The following is a 16,849-nucleotide window of genomic DNA, read 5'->3' as shown; positions in this document are numbered from 1 at the left end:
ATTCCCACTCTAGGTTATCAAACGCTCCTTTGAAGTCCACGAACACTCCTAACACATACTTTCTCTCCGACCCATTCACCCAGTCATGCACTCGATTCCATGCATCCTCGGTCGACCGATTCCTTACGAATCCGTACTGGGCGTCACACATTCTTCCACACATCGTTCGCTCGAGTCTTCCAACCGTCATTCGCTCCAACACTTTCCCCAGCACGGACAGCAGTCAAATGGGCCTATAAGACCCAGGGTCCGACCTAGGTTTATCGGGAGACTTCAATAACACTACCACCCGCGCAGTCTTCCACGCCGGGGGGAAACACGCTGTATTCAGACATACATCATACATTCTTTTCATCCATACCGGGACAGCACGCCAAATCGCTCGCAACATCTCAGCACTCACACCATCCATACCAGGTGCCTTACCCACTTTCATCGATCTCACTGCCACATCCACTTCGCTCCATTCAAACTGCTTTTCTTCCTCCCTCACGTCTCCCCTGGCGTCTATCGCCACGTTCGTCCTTGCTGCCGGGAAGAATCTCTTCATTAGCTCATCCGCGCTTTCTTTTTATGTACTCGTCACTCTATCACCCACTTTTATGCCACTTAATCTTACCCTATCACGCTTTCCCATGCACACCTTATATACATCGCTCCATGGATCCCTCTTCCCAGTCACGCACACAAATCGCTTCCAATTCTCCTCTTTCACTCTTCGCATTTCCTCCTTATACTCCCGCAAAACATACTTATATTCATTCATTCTTTCTTCCACTCTGCTTCCATTCCTCTTTCTCGCACGCTGGTAGGCACGTCTGCTCCTTCCTACAGCCTTCTTCAGTTTCTCAAGCTCATCCGTCCACCACACAAGCTTCCTAGCATACACAGGTTTACACCTCTTCATCCATCGATCATTCGCACTATGGATCCATTTCATCATTCGCTCTACACAGCTCTGCGCATCCGCTTCGTCTATGGCGCTCGCTGCATCCTCTAACGCACTCTTTCGCATATCACACATATATCCTTCCCAGTCTACGTCCTTGCACACCCATCTAAGCATGCCCTCATTCGTACCTACATTCTCTCTGTGTACCATCCGTATTAACAATACGTTATGGTCACTCACTCCCCAGTCGGCTTTACTTCCCACTCATACCGGCACCCTCCATTCACGCCGTTCACGAAAGTAACATCGATGTCACTCTCCCCATTTGGCCCGCTGAACGAGTAAAACTCGCTTGGCTCATACAACAACATTCATCCCGCTCGCAATCATCCATTCCTCAATCATTCTACCACGCGCTTCACTCTCTCTGCTGCCTCCACCCTTGCTATACCACAAGGGAGAGACGGCATTCGCATCCATACCTATCAGCAGACGCTTTCTCCCGGCCGTCTCACATACTCTGTCCATGTACGCCAAGTACGGCTCGATACACTTACCATACTGGCAATACATGGACACCACATACATTTCGCCAAAGTCCCCCTTCAACCACACACTCACTCCAAGTTTATTCGTACACTCTCTCACGCACATCACGTCTAACCTAGAGTCATTTACCACCACTGCTGCTTTCACCGTCCCACTTTCGCACACAATCACATCCATATTTATGGGCAAGCCCACCACACGTCCATGCCTTTCATACGGTTCTTGCAGCAGTGCTACACTCACTCGACGTTCGCGCATCATCTCACCCAGATCACACATAACCGCATACGCTCTCTGGCAGTTATACTGCACCACATTCACGCACCATTCATTCGTCATTTATTCTCGCTTTCTCTCTCTCTAACGCTCTCACGTATTCCGGACACACTTCGGACAGAACCGAGTGATCACATTTGCTCCTTTTCAGTTTACAGTTTCTACACACACTTTCCTTTTTACAATCTCTCATCATGTGTCCTACACATCCACATTTTTGGCACAGTCTTTCCTTTTCGGTGCATTGCCGCATCATGTGCCCAAATGCGAAGCACTTGTGGCACCTCAGAACACTGAAAAACTCTTTCACCCTAAAGGCCTTCCAATGCACAAACACTCGTCCGTCACTACAGAGCACATTTCTTATTGCACTCGTAACTTCTAATATCACATTTCCGCAGGTTGCATCTTTCTTCGCATTCCTACTCACAACACGCACACGTTCCATAAATACTCTCTCATCCACTCGCCCTTTCAAGCTCCTCTCATACATTTCTCTCATTAACACTTCACTTGCCATATCATTCGGCGCATCGTACAAGATGATCTTTGGGCCTATCTTGCGAGGCAGCTCAACCTTTAGGCCAGCATTCTTAAACTGACCACACTTTCTTATTCTTTTCAACTCAATCTCTCTCATCGTCTCAATCGCTACACCTCCATTCCTCACTTTCCTCACCGCTTTCACACGCACATTCAGTGACTTGCTCACATGCTTCATCATTCTCTCCTTTACTTCCTCACTTGTCACACTCGAACTTGCATCATCCGCTCTCACTATTACCGCATAACTCTTCTCTTTCGTTTTCATTCGTTTTCACATACACTTCCTGTACCTTTTCAATCACGCTCTTTTCAACATTTTTCGCACTCACGCTCGCATAGCTCATTCCACTTCCGCCGTAGGCTAAATCCCGACTCGCTCGACGCATACACTCATCCAGTTTCCCCTGTATTCTCTCATTTTTACCCAACATTTTCATCATCTGTTCCTCATATTCTCCCACAATGTCCAGTATTTTCTCACTCGCACTCTTTGAAATTTTGTTCGTCTCCGTAAACAGGAATTTACGGAGTCTCGCACCAATTACTCTCATACACGCTATCTCACTCACTTCCGCAACGCTCTCATTCTCTCCCTCATTCATTAATCAAGAACGAAAGTTAGAGGTTCGAAGGCGATCAGAAACCGCCCTAGTTCTAACCATAAACGATGCCAGCTAGCGATCCGCCGAAGTTCCTCCGATGACTCGGCGGGCTGCTTCCGGGAAACCAAAGCTTTTGGGTTCTGAGGGAAGTATGGTTGCAAAGCTGAAACTTAAAGGAATTGACGGAAGGGCACCACCAGGAGTGGAGCCTGCGGCTTAATTTGACTCAACACGGGAAACCTCACCAGGCCCAGACACCGGAAGAGTTGACCGATTGATAGCTCTTTCTTGATTCGGTGGGTGGTGGTGCATGGCCGTTCTTAGTTGGTGGAGTGATTTGTCTGGTTAATTCTGATAACGAACGAGACTCTAGCCTGCTAAATAGGCGTACCTTATGGTATCGCGAAGGCCCCCGGCTTCGGCTGGCGGGTTTTTACTACCAACGTACAAACAAATCTTCTTAGAGGGACAGGCGGCTTCTAGCCGCACGAGATTGAGCAATAACAGGTCTGTGATGCCCTTAGATGTTCTGGGCCGCACGCGCGCTACACTGAAGGAATCAGCGTGTGTTCCCTGGCCGAAAGGCCCGGGTAACCCGCTGAACCTCCTTCGTGCTAGGGATTGGGGCTTGCAATTGTTCCCCATGAACGAGGAATTCCCAGTAAGCGCGAGTCATAAGCTCGCGTTGATTACGTCCCTGCCCTTTGTACACACCGCCCGTCGCTACTACCGATTGAATGATTTAGTGAGGTCTTCGGACTGGTGCGCGGCAATGTCTCGGCATTGCCGATGTTGCCGGGAAGATGACCAAACTTGATCATTTAGAGGAAGTAAAAGTCGTAACAAGGTTTCCGTAGGTGAACCTGTGGAAGTATCATTAACGTTCCGGAGGTCCTGCTCTGCGTCGAGAGTCCTCTCTTTTGGGAGAGACGCGCGCTCGCAGCAGTCGGCGACTGAATGGACGCGCTGAAAAGGCGCTCTCAGAGAAAAAGAAAATAACGAATTTGACGAAATTTGTTGTTGTGTTTTGATATAACGACGGACGCCGTCGCGCCTCTCTGACCGAAAGTAGTCGGCAAGCAGAGCAGCGCGCCCGGCGGTGGTCGACGACGATTCGGAGCGAGACGCTTCGCGATCACGCTCGTGTGTGTGCCATTCTCCGGTCACACACACACACAGAGCGTCGATTCGGCGTTGAGCGCGAACCGGTGGTAACCTATGCCCGCGCACGCGTGTGTGCAGCACCCACGACGTTCGTCGACGCGCGCCCTCCCCGTTGTCGCGGGGCAGCGGTCAGCGTGCCGAGAACACACGGTGTGCGACCGCGAGTGCCGAGCGAGAGGACCCCCATATATTATTATAATATATATATATAACACAGAGAAGGGATCGATGATATTTCGACCAATCTGTCAACTGTGTCGGTCCGACGGTTTCTTCAAAGAGCTTCCGCCCCGGCTCTCCCGTTGCGGGAGAGACGCTCCGAACGAGAAACACACAACTCTATCTTTGTGCCGTAGCCTTCCCTGGCGGGAGGCGGCGGTCCGCGCGCGTCCTCGGACGCGCGCGGACAGGCTGATCGAAGAGCCACCACGATTATTCTCTCTCTCTCGTCCGAAAGAAGAGACCACAATGGTTGAACGAGAAGCGCGTTTCTCCGCGAACGCAAAAATTTCGAACGATTACCCTGAACGGTGGATCACTTGGCTCGTGGGTCGATGAGGAACGCAGCTAATTGCGCGTCAACTTGTGAACTGCAGGACACATGAACATCGACATTTAGAACGCACATTGCGGTCCACGGATACAATTCCCGGACCACGCCTGGCTGAGGGTCGTTTTAGTACCCCTAAACTGCTTGCGTCCGAAAAGCGCGCACGGCCACGACGCGGGCGACCAGAAAATGGCGCGCGCGTCGCCTGTGCCCTGTGCAACGCTTACAATGGGCGTACGAGCAATCGTTGGACGTTCGCCCGAGGTGTCTGTGCCGCGCCGACCGGCCGCGGTGCAAATCCTGGCGTCGTCTGAAATGACACACCGAAATGATAATAATAAGGAGGAGAAGCGCACAAGCGTGTAAAACGTTGGCGAACGCGCGCCCAGAGAATGCTGCGCGAATTAAGAGGGGGAGCGTGTTTGTGTATCCAAGTCGTGTGTGTATGCGAGAGCCGAGGAGAAATGGGATGAGAGTAAGAGCGCGCGCAAAGGGAGCAACAAACGGCCAAAAAAAGGGTCAGGACGGTAAATGGCACCGCTTTCCCTAGAGCGGCGCGTGCGTCGTTGTCTCCCGAAAGTAGGTAGCGCTTGTCTCACCGTCTCTCCTCTCCGTACATCACACAGACTGACCGGACTGCTCTCGCACTCTGTGCCGCGTCTCTCGGTGCGATAGCGCTCGCGCGTCTTATGCCGAGGCGCCCTTGCCCGCACACATAACGGTATTACGGAGAAATATACGGCGCGTCGTCGTCCGGCGGAGAGAGCATTCGTAATCCTTTACCTCTTTACGGAGAAGGGTTTTGAATCGCGAGCCGACCGCGTGTCCGAGTCCACGAAATTTTCGTAAAGCGAAAAAAGGGGACCGGCGTGCCGCGTCGTGTACTCGTCGAATCGATTCCGCCCGAATTTCGTATATAAAAGAGAAGGGAGAGCCGAGAATCTCGAACCCCGCGATATATCGTCTCCATTACCACCAACGAGTGTGTGTGCGGTTAGCGCCCCGGCGATTTGCCTTCTCGCGTATTTCGTGTGCTGCCGCTGCTGCTCTCTCGTTCGACGCTCTCTCTCTCTCCCTCTTATAATATATATTATAGAGGAGAGACGACGATGAGCGACGCGGAGGAGGCAAACGGCTACGAAAACTCACTATGCGACGACCTCAGAGCAGGCGAGATTACCCGCTGAATTTAAGCATATTATTAAGCGGAGGAAAAGAAACTAACCAGGATTTCCTTAGTAGCGGCGAGCGAACAGGAAAGAGCCCAGCACCGAATCCCGCGGTTCCGCCGCAGGGAAATGTGGTGTTTGGGAGGATCCGCTTATCCCGAGGTGCCGCGTCGCGTCCAAGTCCATCTTGAATGGGGCCACTTACCCGTAGAGGTTGCCAGGCCCGTAGCGACCGGTGCGCGCCTCGGGAGGATCTCTCCTTAGAGTCGGGTTGCTTGAGAGTGCAGCTCTAAGTGGGTGGTAAACTCCATCTAAGGCTAAATACGACCACGAGACCGATAGCGAACAAGTACCGTGAGGGAAAGTTGAAAAGAACTTTGAAGAGAGAGTTCAAGAGTACGTGAAACCGTTCAGGGGTAAACCTAAGAAACCCAAAAGATCGAACGGGGAGATTCATCGTCAGCGGCGCTGGCTTCGCGTCGGTCGGCGATGTCCCGCGGAGTCCTTGCGGCTCGCGCGCGGGCACGCTACCGTGCGCCGATGTCCGGCGCTCGTCGTCGTGCACTTCTCCCCAAGTAGAACGTTGCGACCCGCTGGGTGTCGGTCTACGGCCCGGGTGCGGTGTCTGTCGCGTCGCCGGTATAACGGCACGCGACAAACCCTCGGTCGCCCGGCCGGCTGCTCGGCGGTACGCGCAAGGTATCAGGCCGCACTATTCACGGTGCGTCGAGACCGTCGCAAGCGCGCGCCACGGTATTCGGAGGTTACGGACTTCGCGCCGTCCCCGGTCCTGGCCCGCTGTTGGTTACAGTACGGTACACCTTCGACAGGCCTGCGAACGTCTCCCGCGGTCTCGCGGGAGACCGATACCGGTCGGCGACGCAACTGCTTTGGGTACTCTTAGGACCCGTCTTGAAACACGGACCAAGGAGTCTAACATGTACGCGAGTCATTGGGACTTGTCGCGAGACCTAAAGGCGTAATGAAAGTGAAGGTCGGCCCTGGCCGTCGACCTAGGGAGGATGGGCCGCGTCGCGATGCGGCCTCGCACTCCCGGGGCGTCTCGTTCTCATCGCGAGAAGAGGCGCACCCAGAACGTACACGTTGGGACCGGAAAGATGGTGAACTATGCCTGGTCAGGACGAAGTCAGGGGAAACCCTGATGGAGGTCCGTAGCGATTCTGACGTGCAAATCGATCGTCGGAACTGGGTATAGGGGCGAAAGACTAATCGAACCATCTAGTAGCTGGTTCCCTCCGAAGTTTCCCTCAGGATAGCTGGCACTCGGCAGTTCCGCACGGAACGCTCGCGAGTCTCATCTGGTAAAGCGAATGATTAGAGGCCTTGGGGCCGAAACAACCTCAACCTATTCTCAAACTTTAAATGGGTAAGATCTCTGGCTTTCTTGAATTATGAAGCCACGAGCATCTTCGGATCAGAGTGCCAAGTGGGCCATTTTTGGTAAGCAGAACTGGCGCTGTGGGATGAACCAAACGCAGAGTTAAGGCGCCCAACTCGACGCTCATGGGACACCATGAAAGGCGTTGGTTGCTTAAGACAGCAGGATGGTGGCCATGGAAGTCGGAATCCGCTAAGGAGTGTGTAACAACTCACCTGCCGAAGCAACTAGCCCTGAAAATGGATGGCGCTGAAGCGTCGAGCCTATACTCTGCCGTCAGCGGCAAGTGAGGCGGCAACCGGGAGCGGGCGTTAATCTTCTCTCGCGTCGTCACGAAGCCCTGACGAGTAGGAGGGTCGCGACGGTGAGCGCAGAAGGGTCTGGGCGCGAGCCTGCCTGAAGCCGCCTTCGGTGCAGATCTTGGTGGTAGTAGCAAATACTCCAGCGAGGCCCTGGAGGACTGACGTGGAGAAGGGTTTCGTGTGAACAGCCGTTGCACACGAGTCAGTCGATCCTAAGCCCTAGGAGAAATCCTATGTCAATGACGGCGTACAATATACTCGAGTGTCGAGAAATAATAATAAATATTATACGAAAGACACATGCCCGTCGGGCGAAAGGGAATCCGGTTCCTATTCCGGAACCCGGCAGCGGAACCGCATACAATTCGGGCCCTCGTAAGAGTGTTCGTCGGGGTAACCCAAAATGACCTGGAGACGCCGTCGGGAGATCCGGGAAGAGTTTTCTTTTCTGTATAAGCGTTCGAGTTCCCTGGAAACCTCTAGCAGGGAGATAGGGTTTGGAACGCGAAGAGCACCGCAGTTGCGGCGGTGTCCGGATCTTCCCCTCGGACCTTGAAAATCCAGGAGAGGGCCACGTGGAGGTGTCGCGCCGGTTCGTACCCATATCCGCAGCAGGTCTCCAAGGTAAAGAGCCTCTAGTCGATAGAATAATGTAGGTAAGGGAAGTCGGCAAATTGGATCCGTAACTTCGGAATAAGGATTGGCTCTGAGGAGCGGGGCGTGTCGGGCTTGGTCGGGAAGCGGGTCTGGCTGACATGCCGGGCCTGGGCGAGGTGAACGGTCGGCGTTCTCGCGCCGGTCCCGGGATCCGAGCTCGGTCCCGTGCCTTGGCCTCCCGCGGATCTTCCTTGCTGCGAGGCTTCCGTGGCGGCGCCAGCCGTCGTGGTCGTCCTCTTCGGCCGCCATTCAACGCTCAGCTCAGAACTGGCACGGACTAGGGGAATCCGACTGTCTAATTAAAACAAAGCATTGCGATGGCCCTCGCGGGTGTTGACGCAATGTGATTTCTGCCCAGTGCTCTGAATGTCAACGTGAAGAAATTCAAGCAAGCGCGGGTAAACGGCGGGAGTAACTATGACTCTCTTAACGTTCTCTGGGACGTTCTCACATACCCCGTCCACCGGCCGGAACCCCTTTTGGCGCCTGTCGAAGATGTCGAGGGCTGCCAATCTCTTTGCCAATATCTTGTGGAAGTGTCTTATTATAACGGATCCTATGCTGAGAGGTCGGTACTCCGTCGGACCTGGCCGATCGGACATACCCCCCTTCTCAAGGAATACCGTTCTGGTTGTGGCGATTGATGAGGGGATCGTCTCTGTCAGGAGCAGCAGATTGAACAGAAACGCACGAAGAATCGCAGGAACAGCGTTCCACATCCTCGGCGTAATCTGGTCCAATCCGGGCGCAGTGCCAGTCTCTACGGAAATCCTGTTCACCTCTGCAGGTGTTATAGGATCCCAGAGCAAGGTCTTATCCGCCACAGGAACTGGATCCGTGGCAGCGCCATCGCCAAGACCTTCGAGGTGAATCCCTCTCGGGCCCGACGTACGGCCCCGGCCAGCACTCGCAGCCTGTGCCGCTTCCCCAAACGACTCACGCAAGTCCGTCATGTCTCCATCCGCACCGCTGGAGGCCTCCATAATGGGGCGCCAGCAGTTAAGGAATTCGACAGCAGACGGCCTCTCGCGCACCGAGTCGCCCTCGAGAATACGCGACAAACAGGACTTCTTGTTCTTTCTGTAGAGGGATTGCACAATTGCATACTCCCTCTTTCTCTTCTGCTCCTTGCTCTCTCGTTTAACTGGAGGACAGTGCTTCTTTGCCGAAACGCGTTGCGGAGGGCGCACTTGTAGCGGCAGAGGAAAGATCATGCCCAGCCATCTTTCGATAGCCAAGACGTCGACCCTCCCCGCCGTCAGAGCATCTCTTGCCGTGCCAGCAAGAGTATCAGCCTCGTAGCTACGGAACGCCGCACTCTGCTCTACGAGTGATTGTATCTTGTCCCGCAGCCTCTGAGAACTTTGTTCAGGGGGAGGCTGATGTGCGCTTTGATCGTCAGTACTAGCCTCAATGGCCGCAGGAATGGTGTCGGCTCGTGTCATCACCGCACTATCCCTATCGCCCTCATCGATCACAATCGCGCGACGCGATTGGATCTCTTGGCAGAAGTCTCTAACCATCACTCGGTAAGGCTCCTGTCGCCGTTTACCCTTGATGGCTTCGAGACTCCTATTGGGGAACCTTGTCTCCAGATACTGGTTAATGAAAGGTTCCCCGGCTAAGGTGCCTTCAGCCTCAGCGCGTGCCATGATTCTAGTTTTTTCCACTGACCATCTGGCCTTTACGCGGTCAACATTGATAGCACTGTTGGCTTGTAGTGGGTGTGCACGTACTTTGTGGACACCAAGACCACGCATGTTTTGGAATTTCGCCTAACAATGCTCACAGCTGACCATCTCCTCCTCTAGGCTGTCCACTTCAGCCTGGCTGGTCCTTATAGTGATTCGCGACGGACCAGCTGCGACCCCGTCAGGGTCCTCCGCACCTCTCGCGCGCTCACTCAAGCGAGCACTCGCACGCAGACCCCGGGCCATCCGAGAACCCGGGACATTAGAATCATTCTTAGCTTTATTCATAATTTACTGCGTGTAGGGGGGCAAACGGATTGACAACCGAGAGCCCCCCAAGAAACCCCGGTCTTTCTTGGCCCCACAACTCACCATGACCGTAGGCGCATGGGCCGAAGCCCTTAGGGGCGCCCTTCGCTGTACACTCGCTTAGTCGACACCTACCGAGTCTAAACTTCCAAAGTAGGCCGTTTCCGGGAGCACCACGAGGAGGTGGAGGTACAACTTGGACGTGAGAGGCTGAAGGTCCTTACTAGAGGACTTCGTTGGCGCATCACGAACCAACCACAACTCTCTCTTTTTTCCCAAATCGCGGCGTTTTTTTTTTTTGGGGCCCGGGGGGGGGGGTTCTTTACTCCCGTCACCCCCCTTTTCATCCTTTTTTTTGGGGGACCCCCGGAGGGTTTGTCTTTTCTCGCTGTGGGTGGGGCGATGGTTGTTTGGGGTTTGGGGGGGGGGGTTTTCCCCCAAAACGCAGCCCCCCAGTTTGTTCTCTGATGGGTTCGGGGTTTGGGTTTTTCGGGGGGGAATGCAACACCCCCCTTTTTAGGGGGGGCCTCCCCCCCGGGGATTTTAAGGAAAAAGGGCGGGTTTTAAAGGGCCTCCCCGGGTTTCAGGGGGGGGAAAAAGGGAAACGGCCAAAACCCGGGGTTTTGGGTTCAGCCCAGGGGGGGATCCTGCGCCCCCTGTTTTCCCTCGGGGCTGAGGGCCCAATAAAAACCTTTTGGAAAAACCTCTTTTGGTTTGGGGGGACCCCAACTGGGCAAAACGAAGTGCCCTTGGGGGGAGGGGTTTTTTGCCGGAAATTTTGGGTTTTGGGCCCCCTTTTTTGGGGGAAAAAAACCCAAAACCCGGATTTTGGGGGGCCCCCAAAAAAAAAAATAAAACCCCTTTTTAAACGCGTGGGGGGCCGGTTTCCCGGGCCCGGGGCGATGGGAGGGGGCGGGGGGAAAAAGGTTTTGCGGGCCCCCAAACCCCCTTAGTTTAAAGGGGGGCCCCGGGTGGCCCCTTTGCCCCCGGGGCCCCGGGCTACCCCCCACTTTTCCCCCCTTTAGGGGGAAAACCCGGGCCAAACCCCTAAGGGAAAAATCCCGGGTTTCGGGGGCGCGATTTTCCGGGGCCGGTTGCCCAAAACGGGGGCGGGTTTGGGAACCCCCTTTTAAAACCCCGGGGGAAAATTTTTCCCTGGGCATAACGTTTCCCGGGGTTGGTGGGTTTTTCCCCAAAAAGGGGGAGGGCGGTCGAGGGGGAAAACGGGGGGTTTGGGGGACGCCCCCGGGGCCGGGGGGGGGCCCCGGGAACCAAAAATTTTTCAAAAAGGGTTTTGGGGGGGCCCCGTGGTGTAGCCGCGCAATATTTGTTAGCGAAACCGCTTTGGAGGGGCCCAGAGCTTTAAGGGGGGGAGAAGTACCGTTTAGGAAATGATCGGGCACCCGTTGGGGCGGAGGAAAAGGGGGAAACCTCAAAATTTTTTTCTTTTCCCGTTTTAAAATTTTTCGTGGCGGGGGGTTTTTGTTTTTCGCGAACGATTTTTGAGTTGCAGAGGGGTTTTTTAACTTTCCGCCCGCCCCGAACTTTGACGACCGATTTTTTTGGGGGCCCCGGAAAAAATAAAAAAACTTTTTAAAAGTAATCCCATCGCGTTATAAAAAAAGGGAAAGGGGAAAACCGGGGCCCTTTTCATTGGGGGCAAATGGAGGCTTTTTAGATTTGGGGGCCCCCCCCACAATCGCGCTTTTTTTGAATTTTTGCGGGAAGGGTTTCGGGGGTGAAGAAAGAGCCCCCTTTTGGGGCTAGCTCCGCCTTAACGCCCGGGGTTTTGGGGGGACTGCAAAAAACCAACAGAAAAAAGCCCCCCCCAATTTTGTTCGGGGGGGATTTGGGGGATTTTTTTTTTGGGGAAGGGTCGTCGCGCCCCCGTAGACAAAAACATCCCAAATCCCTTCGTTTTAAATTTAGTGACCCCATGGGGGGGAATTAAGAGATTCCCACCCCCCCTTTTTCCTATTAAAATTTCCCCCACAGCTTTCCCACGAGTAAAAAGTCGCAAGCCCCAAAGGGTTCATAGGGGGGCGCCACCCCTAGTGTGTTTTAAGCGTGGTCCCTCTGTTTTTTTTGGGCCACCAGAAAAAAGGGCCCCGAGGGTAAACCCCCGGGTTTTTCAAAGGGGGGTTTTAAAAAAAAAAAAAAAAGGGGGGAAAATTGACGGTTTGCCCAGAAAAAAATGGAAAAAAATTTTTTGGGGAAAGGGGGAAAACGCAAAATGGGTAAAAAACCCCCGATAGCCCAAAAAAAACGGGTTTTCCCAAAGGCCCCCCCCCAAGGGTTTGGCCCCGGGGGCCCCCTTTTTCCCCTTAAAAAAACTGGGGTGTTTCGAAAATAGGATTTTTCCCAGGCGCGCGGCCGGGTTTGCAAAGGGGGGGGGAAAAAGGGTTTTCCCCAAGCGTCCCTTTTTAAGGGGGGACCCTTTTTACTTTTGTTTTTTGGAAAAAACCGGCTCGAGGGGGGGGGGGAACCCCCCAGGGGAAAAAAATCTAAGAAACTGGGTGTTTCTCCCCCCCCGGGGGGGGCCCCCCGGGGGGGGTTCCCCGGGGTTTTTTAAAAAAAGGGGCAGTCACCCGACTGGGGAAAAAGGGGAACCCCCCCCCCACGGGCAGGGGCCCCCCCCCTTTGGGGGAAAAGGGAAAGGTTTTTAAGGCGGGTTGGGTTTGGAATTTCAGCAAAAAACCGGGGAAAAGAAAGTAGTGGCGAGGGGGCCCCTTTTGGGGGGGCGCCCCGGAAAAAATCAGGGGGGGGGGCCCACGCGGGGGTTTTTAAAAAGGGGGTTAAAGGCAAAAAGCCTTGGGGGAAAACCCAGTTCCCCCAAAACCCCAAGTTAAAAAAGAAACCCCCCGCGGGGGTTTGGGCCCCCGGGGGGTGCACCCCGGGTTTTCCCTTTTTCAAAAGGGGGGGGCCCCAAACCGGTTTTCCCCAAAAAAGGGTTTAAAGGAAACCCCCCCTTTTAAAGGCCCCCAAGGTTGCCCCAACGAAAGATTAAAACCCCCAACACCCCGCGGGCGCCCTTCCCCCGGGGGTTTTGCCCCCCCGGGTGAAATTTGGGGGGGCCGGGCCACGCGGGGGGTTTTTTAAAAAAAGGCAAAAAGCAAACCCCTTAAGGCCCCATTTTCCCCCCCAAACCCCCGGTTTGAAAAGGGCACCCCGCGTGGGGACTGGGCCCCCCCCCCGGGGGGGGTGCGTTCGGCGCCCGCTGGGGGGCTGCCGCGTGCGTGGGGAGACGGGGAAAATTTAAAAGCAAATGGGGGGGGCCCGGGGGGGAAAAAACAAAAAAGGGGATTGAAAGGAATGGGCGGGACCCCAGCCAATCAGGGCCAAAAAAGGTCCGGGGGGGTTTTTAAAGGTCCCCCGAGTAGTCCCGGGAAAACCCCAAAAAAAAAAAATCTCCAAGATTCTAAAGAAAAAACCCCCGGGGCCCCAAAAAAGGGGGAGTTTTTCATATATTTTCAGGATTTCCCACCCTAGGCTTCCCCCACAAAAATTGCTAGGGCCCAAGTCGGCAAAAACTGCCCCCAAAGGGTTAAATTTTTCCCCCACGCGCACAGGGTTTTTTTGGGGGAGGACCCCTTTTTGGGTTTTGTGGGCGCCAAAGCGAAAACTTTCCCCCCCCCCGAGGACGGGGTGGGGGGGGGGTAGGGGGTTGGGTTTTCCCGTCCCTATTTTTTTCCAACCCCTTTGTCCTCCCTACACCAAGTTCCGCCCCCGGAGCCCCATCAAATGCCCCCCTTCGCCTTCCTAATGGGGGGTTTTTCGATGGCGGGGGAGGGGGGTCTCTGTCTGGCCGGGGGGGGCCCCCCGCGCCCCCCCGGTTTTCGGGCCCCGGGGCGGGGGGGGCCAAAGGGCGGTTTTTTTTTGGGAAAACATAATAATCGGACCCTCGTGTCGCCCCGGTCTTTTTTTCTTTTTTTTTTTGTTTTTTTTTGTTCGTCTCCCCTGGGGGGAAATGCCGATGAATAGGTGGTTTTTTCCTAAAAATGGCGTTTGTCTTAATTTTGGTGTTAGGTCCCTTTGGGGGGATAAAGGGCCCCCGGGGGACGGAAGATCGGGGGCGAAAACGGTCCCCCCCCGGGGTTTGGGGCCCCCCCCCCGGGGTTTTATTTAGGTTTGGGTTTTGGGGGTATTTTTGGGGGTCTGGGGGCCCCCTTTACCCCCCTTTTCCCAAACCGGGGATCGTGGGGAAAATAAAGGGGGAAGGGGGTTAAAAACCTTTTGGGTTTTGGAAAAATGCCCCCCCGTAAAAGCTTCCGGGCCGGGGGAGGGCAGCCCCCCGGAAAAACACTTAGTGGTAGGGGCCCTTTCGTGCCTTTTCCCGGGGGTTGTCCCTGGGCTAGTTTTCAAAAGCAAACCCTGGGGGGGCCCCCCCCGGGGGTTTTGTTTTGTGGGGTGGGCCCCGGGGCGTCGAAGAAGGAAAAATCCCCCAAAAAAAAACAGAATTGGGAAATTTGCACCGCGTTTGGGGCCCCGCGTAGCTCCGCGATTTGGGCCCCCCCCCGTAAAAAAGGGGAAATTTGAAATTACCCTCCCCGAACCCCCCAAAAAACCCCCCCCCCACCCCCCTAAAAAAACCGGGGGTCGACCCCGGGCCCCGCAAAAAAAGCGCGGAAAAGCCCCCCCTTTTTCCCCCCCCACTTTGGGGGGAAAAATTTTTAATGGCGCCCAAAGGGGGGGGAGCCCTTTTCCCGCTGAACAGGGGGCTTTTGGGAAAAATCAGGGGAAAAAGATGCTTTAGGGGTCGTGGGAAAAAAACGGTTTTACGCCCCTTTTATTGCAGGAGCCTTTTCTCAGGAAGGGGGGATTTGGGGGCAAAATTTTTGGGGTTTTGGGTTGGAAAAGAGGTGGCCGAAAGTGGAAAAGGGCCCGGGGGGCAGCGGGGGGGCCCCAGCCTGTAACCTAAAAATTCCCCGCTGTTTTAAAACTCCCTTTTGCAAAAATTTTTTGGGGGTCTGGGGAAAAAGGGGGAAAGCCCCGGCTTCCCTTTCCCTTTTTGGTTCGTGTATTTTTGTACTGCGAAGAAAAGAGAAGAAACCCCAGGCACCCCAAAAGGGGTTTAATTTTTTGAGGGGGAAGAGTTTTATTTTTTTCCGAGAGCCAATCCCCACCCCGGGTTTGGGGGCCCCAGGAGGGGGGCCCGAAAAAAAAAGGGGCGAAACAAAAAACCCCCCCGGGGACGGGGGATAGAGGGGGTTTTAAGGGGTGCGGGGCCCCAAAACCCCCCTTTTGGAGGGGAGAGGTTCTTTTATATTCGTTTTTTGCCCTTTGGGCTTTTCGCCCCCAGACCCGGTTTCGGGGAAAAGGAAAAGGTTTTCGGGAAAATTTGGGGGAAAAAAACGACCAAACCCATGACACCCGGCTCAGAGGGGAAAAAAGGGGGGGAAAAGGGGGGGGGGCCCCCCCAACTTTTGGGGTTTGGGGAAACCCTGGGGCCGGGGGGGAAAAGGTTTTTTCCGGGGGGCTCTCGTGATTTTTCGGGCCCCGCTGGAGGCGCTCGAGTTGAGGTCGGGGGGGGGAAATAGGGGGGGAAAAACCGGAAAAAACCCCCCAAGTTGTTTTACGAGGTTTGAAAAACCTCAAGGGGCCAAAAAAAAAAGGAAAATTTTAGGAAGTCCAACCCGTGGGGGGCAAGGGGGCTAACAATTTCAAAAAAAGGCTATACGGGTTTGGGGGACGTGGCCAAAAAAGGAACATGGAAAACCTCCCCAAAAATTTGGAAAAAAAAATTTTTAGTACCGCTCTTCTTTGCGGGGGGGGAGGGGGAAAAAAAAAAAAAAGGGCAAAAATCGAAAGTTGGGGGGGGAATTGAAAATCTAAAAAAAATTTAGAAAAATTTGGGGGGGGGTTTATAAACAACAACGGAGGGGAAAAAAGAAATAAAAAAAAAAGTGCTCAGCCCTAGGCATGGGAATCTTCAACCAACTTAGAGGAAACAGGAAAAAATCTTCTTAAAGGGCAAGTCCCCGATGACCGAGTTTTGAGGGATTTTCAACCCGGGGAAACCCCAAAGGGGTTTTTTGGGGTAACGGGGGACACGCCCCCCTGGGGGGAAAACCCCGGGGGGGCCCCCCATTTCCCGGGGGGGTTTTTAAAAAATAAGAAAAGCGGGAAAAATTTTCCCAAAAAAAAAAAAAGCGCCCGGGAACGGGGGCCCCTGGAAGTTTTTTTTTTTAAAAGCAGGTTTTTTAAAATGGGTCCCCGGGGCCCCCTCATTTAAAAATGTTTAAGGGGGTTTTTTTGGGGGGGGGCTTTTTTCCCCCCGCCGGAAGATTGGCTCGTTGGGGGCCCCCTTTCTAAAAAGGAAAAGGGAAAAGGGAAACAAAAAGGGGAACCCCAAACCTATTTGGCCCCCAATTTTTTTCTCCCTCTGTGGGGGGGAAATTTTTTTAAAAAATTTTTTAAGGGGGGCCCAAAAAGGGAGCGTCGCGGGGGCCGGGGGGAGAATTTGGATCGACAGTTGGGGTTTTTCGGGGGGGAAAAAAACGAGGAGGCCCCGAAGTCTTTTTAAAAAAATTTGGGAAGGATTTTCGGGAGGGTAGAACGCCGCCCCGTTTTTTTTTAAAAAAATTTTGGGGGGGCTTTTCAACCCCTCGGGGGTTTTTGGGGTTTTTGCCCCCCAAAAAATCCCGGGGGGCCCCCGCAAAAATTTAAAGGGGGCCCAAAATTTATTTTAACAATCGAATTTTAAAAGTCCCCGGTAGGTTTTTTTTGAGGTCCCCAAAGCGGGC

General features: G+C 54.1%; 1 non-coding gene and 2 pseudogenes across 1 annotated transcript; all 3 read left to right on the top strand.

The window, feature by feature from the left end:
- Positions 1-3,009: 3,009 nt before the first annotated feature.
- LOC146719965 (small subunit ribosomal RNA) lies at positions 3,010-3,737 on the top strand (annotated as a pseudogene; the record flags this gene model as incomplete).
- An 811-nt stretch (positions 3,738-4,548) lies between these two features.
- On the top strand, positions 4,549-4,703 carry LOC146719964 (5.8S ribosomal RNA). The gene has a single exon (XR_014926294.1). It is a non-coding gene; the product is annotated as a 5.8S ribosomal RNA (ribosomal RNA).
- A 1,055-nt stretch (positions 4,704-5,758) lies between these two features.
- Positions 5,759-8,090, top strand: LOC146719963 (large subunit ribosomal RNA; annotated as a pseudogene).
- The last annotated feature ends 8,759 nt before the right edge of the window (positions 8,091-16,849 follow it).

This window comes from Nylanderia fulva, unplaced genomic scaffold (genome assembly GCF_048542155.1).
Source record: "Nylanderia fulva isolate GAGA-0341 unplaced genomic scaffold, ASM4854215v1 Scaffold802, whole genome shotgun sequence".
NCBI lineage: Eukaryota > Metazoa > Arthropoda > Insecta > Hymenoptera > Formicidae > Nylanderia > Nylanderia fulva.
Note: the sequence above shows the minus strand (reverse complement) of the source record. Positions and strands in the feature narration are given on the sequence as shown.